Source organism: Anabas testudineus, chromosome 2, assembly GCF_900324465.2.
Source record: "Anabas testudineus chromosome 2, fAnaTes1.2, whole genome shotgun sequence".
NCBI lineage: Eukaryota > Metazoa > Chordata > Actinopteri > Anabantiformes > Anabantidae > Anabas > Anabas testudineus.
The window spans coordinates 4,378,543-4,390,701 of NC_046611.1; the positions used below are offsets into that span (position 1 = coordinate 4,378,543).

A 12,159-nucleotide genomic window follows, 5' to 3' on the forward strand; every position below is an offset into this window, starting at 1 on the left:
GTGGGAGGGACAAAACGGGGGGAAAAGGGTAAGGGCAGGAAGTCAGAGTTGGTGTCTCATCACTTCATCACCACCTGCTCGCCCCAAAACCGCCCATCAGCTCCAAAATGCCCTCCCGACCGAGCCGTCAGCAAACTTGTGACAGCCAGCTCGCCCGACGCTGACAGGAGTCGTAATGTGTCCTGCGGTTTTGCACGACTTGGTGTCACTCCCACGGAGAAACCACCAACAATCTGTTGGCTATGAGTCGCTAACCACCAACGGCCGCATGCCATCACAGTCTCAGCGTCAGCTGCTAAACATATCACAAGCGCCATTATTTCCAATGGAAATCATGTTTTGTTCCAAAGAGCAAAGATCATCAGAGATCATGGTTTTATATTTCTTGGTAAACATTTGCCTTTGCATACATGCACACACAGCAGCAGCAGCAGCAGCAGCAGCAGGCTCGGGGTGCACTGTGCCGTTTCAGTGTCCTGCTGGCTGAATAATCAGCAATGTCTAGACGAGGTACGTCACAAAGACTAAAGGTCATCAAAACACAGAAACAGCCCCTGGCTTATCATAACATCAGCTCCTTCACTCTGTTTCAGTATGTCACCAGCAAATCTACGTACTGATAACAATCTCTGCACACAAAGGCACGCAATGCCAATTTAGACAGACATGAAAGATGGCCCTTTGCACCCACATTCTGTCAATAAAATAGGGAAACAATTCAGATTTTTCTTTTATGTCTGCGACAGTATTCACATGAAACATATTCCTCCTGCTAAAATAGCTGATGCATCAACTCTGCTGCTTTGGTGGCAGTTTAGCACGAGATAAAGGAACTGCATACAATTCCTATTTGTGCATCCCAAAGGAAAAATGTCTTACCTGGTGGGGTGGGGCAGCTATGCCAGCCTTTTGTCTGCAGAAAGTGCACGAGGGGGTGGGGGGCAAGGCAGCGGCTTCTGCAGAGAGAAAAACAGGGAAAATAAAAAAAGGTGAGAGTCACTGGGGCAGCGCAGCGCTGACAGACACGACTGAGGCTTTTTCGCAGACGAGTCGAGCCGGCGAGCACATTGCTGCAGCTTACACACTCCCTCACAAACACACACACACACACACACATACGCCGAGCCAACCGGGATGCTGTCTCATGTAGGTCCACCCCCCTCAGCACCACCACCACCTCCACCCTGCCTCCACTTCACTAGCACACACTCTGCAACCACGTCTGCATTGCATTGGGGAGGGGTATAGATGAGGGGGGGGATGGGAGGGTTTCTCCAATTCTAAGCACAAGAAATGTGTGTGTGTGTTTGTGTGTGTGTGTGTCACTCATAATAATTCATGTTTGAAAAGGATATGAAGCTCATCCACCCCTAGGGGATTTGAGTTTCAAGATAAAAGACCGTCTCTATCTAAGATATTTCCAGAAGCGTATTTCGTTTCTTTGCGTGTGTGTGCGTGTGTGTGTGTCTTTATCTCATCTGTAAGACTCTCATTATGAATGCAAGAAACATTTAAACATGACAGCGAGCGCAGCGAGAATGTGTGTATAAAAAGAGGGGTGCAGGGCTTGCCCCGCGCTGAATAATTGCTCTGTCCCCCGTGCTCATTTGCAGGCACGGCCAACTGCAGCAGCAGCACTGAAACAAAGACAGAGAGGGGGAACGAAGGGGAAAAGAGGGCCTTAGCGAGTGGCTACGAGGGAGAGGAAGAGAGACTGCAGAGGCCAGACAAGCAGAGCAAAACCATACTCTCCAGTAGCACCAAACACTGACGGCTGAAAACCTAATTCTCTGCTTATTACTGCAACCTCAACCCACATGAAATGAAATATATTTATGTTACAGAGGCTCGCAAGAGTCCAAGTCCTGAACAATCCATCAGCAGCACAGCTTAGTCCAATATTCACATGATATAGACATGTTGAATGAGTTATTGTTGGCTGCTCTTCAGCCCACTGCTCCTGAAGTGGGAAATAAGGAGGATCTCTTCTTCCCTTTTTGAGGTTTGTCCTTATTGAGCTCCTGTAGTTGACAACACCAGGAATAAACCTGCACCTGATAACGCCTGAGGAGCATCATATTAGAAGAAGAAGGACTATTGGACTTATATTTGCTTGGTGGACAGACACAAATCCAAATAAATGGTGATTTACTTTCATATTTAGTTGTCTGTAAACAAGATGTTTGCCCTAATGATGAGGTGATAAGATGATGAGTGCTTATCTCTTCCAAAAAAGTCAGATGCACGTTTGAGCATTTCATTAAATGTGTGCAACAACACAGGACAAAAAAACAAATAGTGGCAGTAGCATCAATACTTTAGGTGTTATTCTGTTAATCCAAACTGAAGGAATGACTGCAGTGTCAAATACTGTGATTCCTTCAACACTCATTTGATAAATTCGACATGTTAACGCGGACTTGAACCTATCCTTTAAGAAGTAAATATATTAAGCCAGTAGCAAACCAGTATGACCAGACTGATGTCAAGAGACACTCCCACTAACGTGATCGCCAAACCTCAGAGAGACCAGTGAGGTTGTTGTGAGTCATACGGTTCCCAAAACCACTTAAAAATTAGAGGAAGAAAGGGAATAGAAGAAGCCAGCCCTGCTGCCTCCATCCCACATCACATCCTCTCTTACTACCATCATTAGCTTGTCCTGTTTCACGGGGGTAGAAAAAGCCATCAGTGAGAGACTGTAATCAACCTGTCAGCATTAGGCACTGGATCAAGTTTAAAGAAAGCAAATGAGACGTTAAAAATGGCAGCGGAAAAATAATCCTGCTGTCAAATTGAATTATGAGATCATTTTCTATTTTCCCGTTTGTTGAGGGGCTCGTGTGCGGCACAGTGCCGCTGTTGGTTCAAAAGGAAGAGAGCGGAGATAAGAGATAAGATCAGGAGCAGAAAGAGGGACGAACAGGGGGACGTTGGGTGGCGAGTTAAGGGAGGGAATCAAAACTCGGAGAGGCGCAGACAGTCCTGTCAACGCTGGCCGCCTTTAGAGATGCCATTTGCCAGCGCTGATTAGAAACTGAAGCTAGACCAGTGCTGCAGAGCCAGCTAGAGTGGCCAGTAACATCTAATCTCCTCTCAGCCTGTGCTACCAAAAAACAGATGCAAGTCGCACTAACGGCAGATGAACTCACTGTTCCCTGCTTACACATTATTTTGTCTAACCTGTGTTGATGCAGAACATACAGTATGGAGATTTAAAAGACAGGTATACCTGTGTTTAAATAGGTGCACTGGTGCTCAGTGTGCCTTTAGAATAACTACGGCACTTTGTGAGAGATTAGTTTAACATTTAACAATTGCATTTTTAATATCAAATAAACAGTTATGCATTTAAAGTCAGTTTGTGCCTTAATTTGATATTTTACACTATCTTGAACATGATTTAGACATTTTCCCAATATAAAGGTGAGGTAATATCCGATTCAAAATGAAGAAAGTGATTATTTTCACATCAGGTAATCGTCTAGTTTAGAATAAAATTCTAATAATTCAGAAGAATTAACATAACAAAGTACAATTTTCTCCAGCATCAGATACTTTATATTCACTTAATTTAATCAAAAGGGTGGTTATCACATGGTTATCAAAGTATAAATCGGGTCACAACAAAACCTTGTGTCTAATCCCAAATTAAAAGGTAGGTCAGCCTTGTTGCTATATTGGAGGTGGGGGTTTATAGTCAGTTGTTGCCAACTCACTATGATCAGGATTAGCCGAAAGGATCATCGCGGCTTCGGTGTAATCTGCCTGGACCCCTGCATCCAGATTTGAATGGAAGATTTTATAACTGGTCAGTGTTAGAGCAGTCCTGTCTGATGTGTTGTCTAAGAAAGACAATTCTCAGTTCAGATCTCAATCAGGCTTTATTGACTTTCTCCAGTTCTAGTCTCCAAACCATTAAAATCCCTGGACATGACAGGAACGAGGCCTGTGAAAAGCCTGTATATGTCATTATTAAGCATCACATGATCAATGTCCTTTATCACCTATGGCAAGGTCAACACAATACACAATACATCAAAGATACAAGATAACCACACACACAGGCACAGGCCTGGATTAGCATTAGAACAAGGCTGCACTCTACAGCAAATTACTGCAGCGTGAGAGATAAGAAATAAGGTATCACCTGCTTCTCCAGGAAAACAAACAGGTGCTGACTAATATCCAGATTCATGTACATACACTGGCTGGTGTATTTCACCTTATCAGACCTCTGACTCAAGCTTTTTAAAAATGCAGCGTTGGTACAAGCAGAGTTTCACTGAGTGGGCAAATTTATTGCAGGTTTGAGTTCCCAACAGAGTGGGCTTCAGTCATTCTGTCCAACACAAGTGTCATTACAGCTGTAATTCAGCCCTGTTTCAGGATGACCCCACATAACCCGAACTGCTGCAGAGAGCACCTCTAATAAGCTGCCTACTGAGTTATTAGGTGCAGAAATACAACTTACTACTAACATCACTGTCCAACAATAACAAATTTGTAATTCAAGCTCTTCAACCCAGACGACTGCATCCTTAACTGTGAGCCCTGCAGCCAGCGCCATGTTAATACCTTCACCCAGACATGGACCTAGTAATCGCTCATGTTGGCAGACGCATGTTAATGTCTGAGGACTGAATGACAACTAGCATCACCATGTACCCAAGGACGATTTCTTTCCAGCTCGAATCCGATGCCCAATTCCCACAGTGCCTGCACCTTTTGGCCTTAAAGTGTAAAACAACAGCACCCACTTGTTTTGTTGTTTGCATTAAAGCGATGGTGAATACGATTTAAGAGCATGGAAATCTAATTAGCCAAATCCACACTGATCTGGCTGTGTGTTCAAAGGTTAGCAGCCACTCATCTGTCTCAGGCTCAGTCAACCAGGACACAATTATACTCCACTCATGTTATGATATCAGTGAATTAATGAATAAATTCATTTCTTTTGATAAAAGAAGCTAAATTTGATTCACAGGCTCAGAAGTTTCTCTGTTTTGAATCTTTTTTTTTTTTTTTACAGAGCCTTGAATATACTCATTGACTATAATTTGTGGCTAGACCGGATCCTCTCCATCTCCTAAGAGCCCTCTCCATATAGACACTAACAGCATGACTCACAACAAAGCCAAATTCTTACGTCTTGTCCAAGCCCTGCATGCATTTCCTGCAACGCTGAGCAGCCAAGGACACGAGAACAGATCTGATCCTGAGATGCACTTTACTCAGTTCTTTTAATTAACGATGTGTTGATTGTTGACTTCAAAAAGCAGGTTCCACTGAGGATCCAGAACTTCCACCTGCTCTTTCTGTCCCAAAGCTGTGGTGTATGAGCCAAACACTTGAAAGGTTAAAAAGAAAATTACTTCCAGACTGTTGTTTGTTGCTCCTGTTGAAGTTGAGCTTTGATTAACTACAGTACAACACACAAAAGAATCACACCGTGTAGGAGGGAGCGAGTAGGAGGTCTAATTTTGTCATCATCTTGTGGTCATTGCTTTGTATTGTGCACTCAAACTTTATTTATTCCAAACAAACTGCATCGCTGCGGCTAAGCATGTAAAATGAATCACTTCCTGTGCTCCAGCCACTTGTTCCTGAGCATGTTTAATAAGTTATGAATCGGTACATGAATAATCTTTGATTTTAACAAGTGATAAAGGTCTTGAAGAGTGACACAGCTAACAAAGGTTTATTTACAGGCAGTAGAATAACGTGCTGCATTAATGTTTTAACAAACAGTTAACACAGTTACCTGAGCACCGACGAGACGCTCGCTCGACCGTATTCACACAGGGCGACTGAATCGAGGCGCTTCACTACATAAAAACCTAAGTGGTTTTGTGAAAGTGCTGCTTTCCTTGTTTGCCGCTGCCAAGAGCAAATAACAGGCTGCTTGTTTGCCAGGAGTGAGCGTCACACCATCTCAATGAGCAGCTTGCCATTCATAGCAAACTGACAACACAACCAGTAACACACACACACACACACACACACGTGCACATGGGAATATCCAGTGCCCGTCTTGTGCAACATCGCCACTGGTTATAAAAAAACATGACTGATGGATGGAGAGTGATCAATCGTCGCCAACCACACAGCAAGATGGGCTCTCAGGGCCACATACTGACGAATCACTCACATACATATGCAAGTGTGCATTGTGGACACACACACACACACACACACTGACAGGCTGAAGATGTGTGTGTGCTATTCTTGGACTGTTTTGCCTTTCGGATATAAGCAGAACACAGGAAATTCCTTACAATGTGAATGATGCCTCAGACAGAGCTGTTTAAAACAGGGACGTGATTTCAAGAGAAAGAACGAGGCAGGAAGTGGAGAGGCTGTGTGTGCATGTGTGTGTTAAAGAGGGAGAAGGGGGAAGGCGGGTGGAGGGGAGGGATGCTCGGGCTGAGGGGGAATTCAGGGGTGCGAACGCAGCCAACTGTTTTTATAGACTTAAATACATTTGCGCCTGACTGAGGGCGTGTGCCTGTCTTACAATATACAGTGTATGCTGCATATACTAACAGTCTGCCAGGTGTGTGTGTGTGTGTGTGTCTGACTGCTCCAGCTTACATGTGCCTGGCTTTACGCTAACCACAGGGTGTAGCCGTGCGCTTTGAAGTTGCCTCTACACCCTGAGCTGAACTCAAACACAGGCTACTGTACAAGATCCAGTATTACTCCATGGAAAAAAAATCATAACATGCTTTTTACGCAAGGAACGCTGCCGTCTCGCTATATTGCAGAGAAAACCTCCCTGTGCAGAAAGAAAAGCAGAGACGGGTTCAGAATTTGACTGCAGCTGACCATTATTTACACTTTTCTTGTAGTTCCTATTTTATTTTGTATTTTATACATGTAAAAATAACTAAAATGTGTGTTTATCTAGATCACAATAACAGCTCTTCAGATTGCTTGCTTTGCTTTAGCAGCACATTCAAACAGTGCAGATACTAAATTACTGACGTGCAGACTTTCACTGAATTACTGTGACTCTGAAGAAAACTTTAAAATGTGATGATTCTGATGTTTATTAGAGAACAACAAATGTGAAGACTAGTGATGTTGACGTCCCCTGAAAGTGCACCATGAGTCACGCTGAATCTAAAAGTGTGTCCATCACGTTTGTGTGTTCAGATTTGACTGTATTAGTGTTTTTGTTGTTAGTTATTTTAACACGGGAGGCTCAGGTTATTCAGAAGCTTGTACGATCACCTTCTGAACCTGCAGGCAGTCTGACGGAAGTAAAACAAACAATTCCAGACACACAGAGAGAATCCAAAGGTCAGAGAGGCTGCACAGCAAGTTAAATGAGAATAATATAATGTAATAGATAATGTCATTGAAAGGGCAGGCTACCAGCAAGGAAAGGTAAATGCTTGTAATTTGTAGCAGGGATGTCCCTGTTTATAAGCCTTTTCCTGTGGATGGGAGTTCAGAGCGTTGGTGTCCACACGCCATCTGCTCTAAATTAGCACCTACACAGGGAGCCCTGAGATCTGGGCACCAGTGGTCAGACGCTGGGGTTTAGAGTTCTGACGCTCCTGCAGAGGAGGACAGCTGGAGATCAGCTCAATGAAAACAGCCATAAGAGACCGAGGTGAATATTAGATACTGGATAAGGAGCGAGCTACTGGAGATTTTTGTTTGTTTTAGGCAAATTAGCAAAATGCAAATAAGCATTGTCTTTGTTTTCATCTTTCCATTTCAGCTTGGTTCAACTCTTGAATGTCTAAGACGTCAAATGTGATCAGCGAAATAACAAATGACTCCCAGCACTTCTCACAATCACTATCAACACGTAACGTAGCAACAATTCACAGTTTCCAATTCTTGGAAAGATGACATCGAGCCATTAGCAGGGAGTTTGTTTAATTAAATATTATTTCAGTCCAGATGTCGGGTTGCTACTCCAGAGAGAAGCGTGAGAAACAGCAGATAAGCTCTGTTACAGTAAGTCGCAGTGGTGCTGAAACCTGGAGGAGGGAGGACACACGTGTCACTGAGCCTGAGTGAGGAGCGGAAGTTTCTGGAAGTCATCAGAGACAGGCAGGGTGGAGGGGGCCAGCTGCACAGGACTTTTACTGCAGTGAAGCAGGATGACACAGCTTGCGTGCACCTGGTGATATCCAACACATATACAGTGGAGCATGCAATCAAACGCAGCATACGAACATTATACTTAGTGGCAACACAATATGCATAAAGACGTCAGCAAAGACCCGCATCTGGACCTGCCAGGGCACCGGCCTGACATCCAAACACGCACCTCGGTCCTGCCAAGTGTAAACACCAATAAACGACAAACAAACACAGACAAACACATTCCAGCACTGGAGTCAACAGCTGTCAAGTCTTATGGAGCAACGCTGTCATTCAGGCACTGCATGGGGAAACCGCCCTGTCAGTAAGGCGTCCAAAAGAGGCGAGACAACACCAAAATAAAAAAAAGAGTCGTGGTAGGAGGCTTAGGAATAGAGAAGACGTTGATTTTTGGTCACGCTCACTGGGGAAAAACTACAAGCACCACCCTCATGATAAATGAATAACAATGTGGTATGTTTTGACATCTATTTATTTTTTATTGTGCTACTAAAAGGAAGCTTAGAAGACTATACGAAAGGTTTTGTAAGTTATAGCATGCAAAAAAAAAAAAAACACACTTAGTGTGCAACAAGTCGCCTTGATCACATCACTCGTGGCTGCTTGGTGTTTTTTGTGGATGATTTTAAAAGTGAGCCATAACTTCAACTTTCCACTTGAACTTGTAAAACACACTATCAACAATGAACTACTGTACCAACGCAGCAGGCATGAAATACAAAGGAACAAATAGACCAATAGTGTTGAAAGTTCCTAAATAAGTGATAATGCTGTGGACACAATACGACAACATAACAATTCAATCAGCTCAAACAGGCTTCTGCAAACAACGCCGCTAAAATGTGCAACCCCTGCACATGTTTCCTCCCTGAACAGGAAGCATCTCAGCTGTGCTTTCACCTTGAAGTAGTCTAAGTGCAGGCTATTAGTGTAAGTGATACAGCAATATTGTGGTTAGAGTGAAAGCATGGCAAGCAGAGGGAGGCAATCATACATGAGCACGCTCTTAAGGCCACAGAAGTTGTGTGGGGAGGGGCTTGTTGACTGGGAATCTCATGCCCGTTTCCATTAAGAAAACAGGATGGAGTGAAGAACAAAGCCGGAGCAGCAGAGCAGCATCCTAGATATAATGCACTGACAGGGGGTTTGGTGTGGTGACGTGATAACTTCCTGCACTTGATGGACTCATGGGTGAAGTCCTTCTTTATTAACTTTTGACATTTAAATGCTTGGAGCCAGCTGTAGCTCAGAACATCTCTGCATACTTACTCTAAGTGGCTTTAGTCAAGTCAGATTATGTTTGTGTTAAGACAGGAAATTTGATCTAGTTCAGGGTTTATTTGCAATAATCATCACCCAAAGTGGAACACATCAGGTCTAAGATAAACTTATCTTTTACTCAGCTTATTTCTTCTTGGAAAATATTCAATTAAATAACTTAAGATTTCATCTTAGCACTGGTTCAGTTACACACATCTATAGGTTAATCTAGTCAGTGTTTCACTACACAGCTGGGATTGCTGTGTGGGCTACAGGTTTCTGAGGTTCTGGAGGTTGCTGCAATAATAGTACAGGCACTTTGTTTCCTTGACAGTGAGATGAGTCACTATGGCTACAGACCCACTGGGAAACAAACTTAAATGAAGAAGGAAGACCTAAGGAAGGCTATGGCAGAGCTCTTTATTGGCAGAGAGGAGATGTAGTGGGAAATGAAAAGCTTGGTACATGAATAGGTCACTTTCAAAGGCTGCAGCACTTCATCTCTTTCAAGGAACATCGTATTATTAACCTTGATGCATATTGCACCTCTCAACTTGACTGATTCTTGGACAGATGAATTAGTGCCAACACCAATGAATGCTAGTGTCATAGATACTGTGCTGTGCAAGGTCAAGATTTCACAGTCCTCCCTTTTTCATAAGAAAACCTTGATACTTTTGACAAAAGTGTTGCTGATATGAAAAGAAGGCAAACAACTTCAACAAATTTTAAGTTTAACCACAGCAAATCATTATATTTGAGAAGCTGGAAGAGCAACTGACTAAAAACTGTGGTTGGAAATGGTCAAACATTAGGAAAATAGAGTGAAAATGCATAAAACCATAAAGTCTGAATCTAAATCTGACGTTTTCCTCAGCAAAGAATATTTCTCTATCAACTAGTTATTTATTATTCACATGCAGCGAAAGTGATGCCACAGTCGCAGTGACAGAGTCAAAGCCAATAAGTCAATCTGTCAGAAAGGGACACTGAGCTGTGGCGGTGTCACGCTTCACATATGCAACACACACCCACAGAGGCAGAAATTCACAGACACAATAGTCACATGTAGACAGAATGATGCAGGACAGGCTCAACCAGACGGAGCTTTGTGTTTTCATTACTCAGATGTAGACGCAGATGAAAGCGTCTTCAATTTCCAGCATCGTGCCTTTGTGGTTTAGATCATAACTGTTTCACATGTCTGTTGATGAGATGCCACCGCCCTGCACAGCAAAGAAATGGGCTTTGGAACATACAAGCTACTGACGACGATGCACTCTGTCTCCTGGTGTTGAAACACGGACCTGCACTGAATTCATGGTGAGAACATGGAGAGATAAAAACCGGTGGGAGCAGAGTTCAGTTTCCTGTTTTCATCTGATTTGCACTGGGAACAGCATTAAAGGACATTTGTCATAGCTGTTATCAGGGCAGCAATGTTTTCAGTCTGGAGTTATTTACATTTCCCCCATTGATTATTTGATGCTTGAGATAATAACAGACAGGCCACATGTTATAGGACACATTGTTGTTTCATGCTACGAAACCATTTGAGAGTCTATGGATAAAGAATTTAAATGACACTTTTTGGTATTTTTAGTTGTAGCTGTATGGTTGTGATGATTGGTGTCCATAGTAAATAAAGTTTAATATGGACACGTGTGCTCGGCTAACATGGTTGCAAGCCATGAGGCAAAGAAGCAAAGACCTATTAGAAAAGATAGCAGAAGAGAAAAAATAAGCAATTTATTAAATTGTAAATTGTCAAGAACTCTTTCAGTAGAGAATAGAAATATAAAGAACAAATTATACATAATAAATATTTATTAAATAGAACCTCTTTAATAAAGTGTTATTTAATTAACAGCTTTGATCAAAGTCTACTAACAATCTACTGTACATTTATACAATCTGATCTGTTTTAGGACTGAAACTTTCCCATCACACTCTTTTAAAGGTTGTTTTCTTCCATCACTTTATGTGTTTATGTAAAGGAGTGCAACAAAATGAATACCTATGACAAAAGACCTGCCCCAGATTGTGCACGGTTATTCCCATATGTACTATTTATCACATCTCACCTCTATGCCAGAAGGCATTTGGCTTAAAATTCCATTATGGACATTTGAAACAGGCTAAAGCATGTTGTCGCAAGGCACTTTCTATAAACTAGTCTATGTAAAGCACACTGTAGCCTTAAGAAGACTTCAAAACATATCATCAAACAAACTAGTTGGCTGTGTGACAGAAATATGGAAAATACATTTATGTAAATCTGAAGCTAAATACAAAACGTTTACTGGACTTATTTTTTTGAAGGACAGCCACAATTTGGCTTCGTCCATGAAAGGATCTGTTTTACAATGCACTAAACAGGGTATATAATATTCAAGAGAGAATTGAATTATAAATACAGGCTACAAGACTGAAGAGGAACTTCCAGCTGTAACTGCCAAAATAAACTCTATTATGTCATCGTGGAGCTGCAAATCCAAGAACAATCCCACACACACCAGTTGAGCCACAGCCACTTAAAAAAAAAAAAAAAAAAAAAGCCTGAGTGTTCCCACTCAAACGAGTGGGATACGAACTCCAACGATCTGAAGGTGTGTAAATTACGTCTGCTTCTATTGATCAGCTAGGGGGACGTCAGTTTTTAAAAAGCCCACAACATTACACCAGCAGTGATTAACTCGTCCACTCGGAAGCGTCTTTGACCAGTCGATGTGAGGGGTCATGCACAAAAAGAGGTCTATTATACTGGGTCCATTG

General features: G+C 42.5%; 1 protein-coding gene across 1 annotated transcript in view; it reads right to left on the minus strand.

Annotated features, from left to right (window-relative positions):
• Positions 1–12,159, minus strand: part of LOC113164054 (microtubule-associated protein 2-like) — a 51,690-nt gene that overhangs the window by 32,257 nt on the left and 7,274 nt on the right. The window contains exon 2 of the mRNA XM_026363155.1: positions 880–956. The gene's annotated coding sequence lies outside the window, so the exon portion shown is untranslated. The remainder of the gene's footprint in view (positions 1–879; positions 957–12,159) is intronic.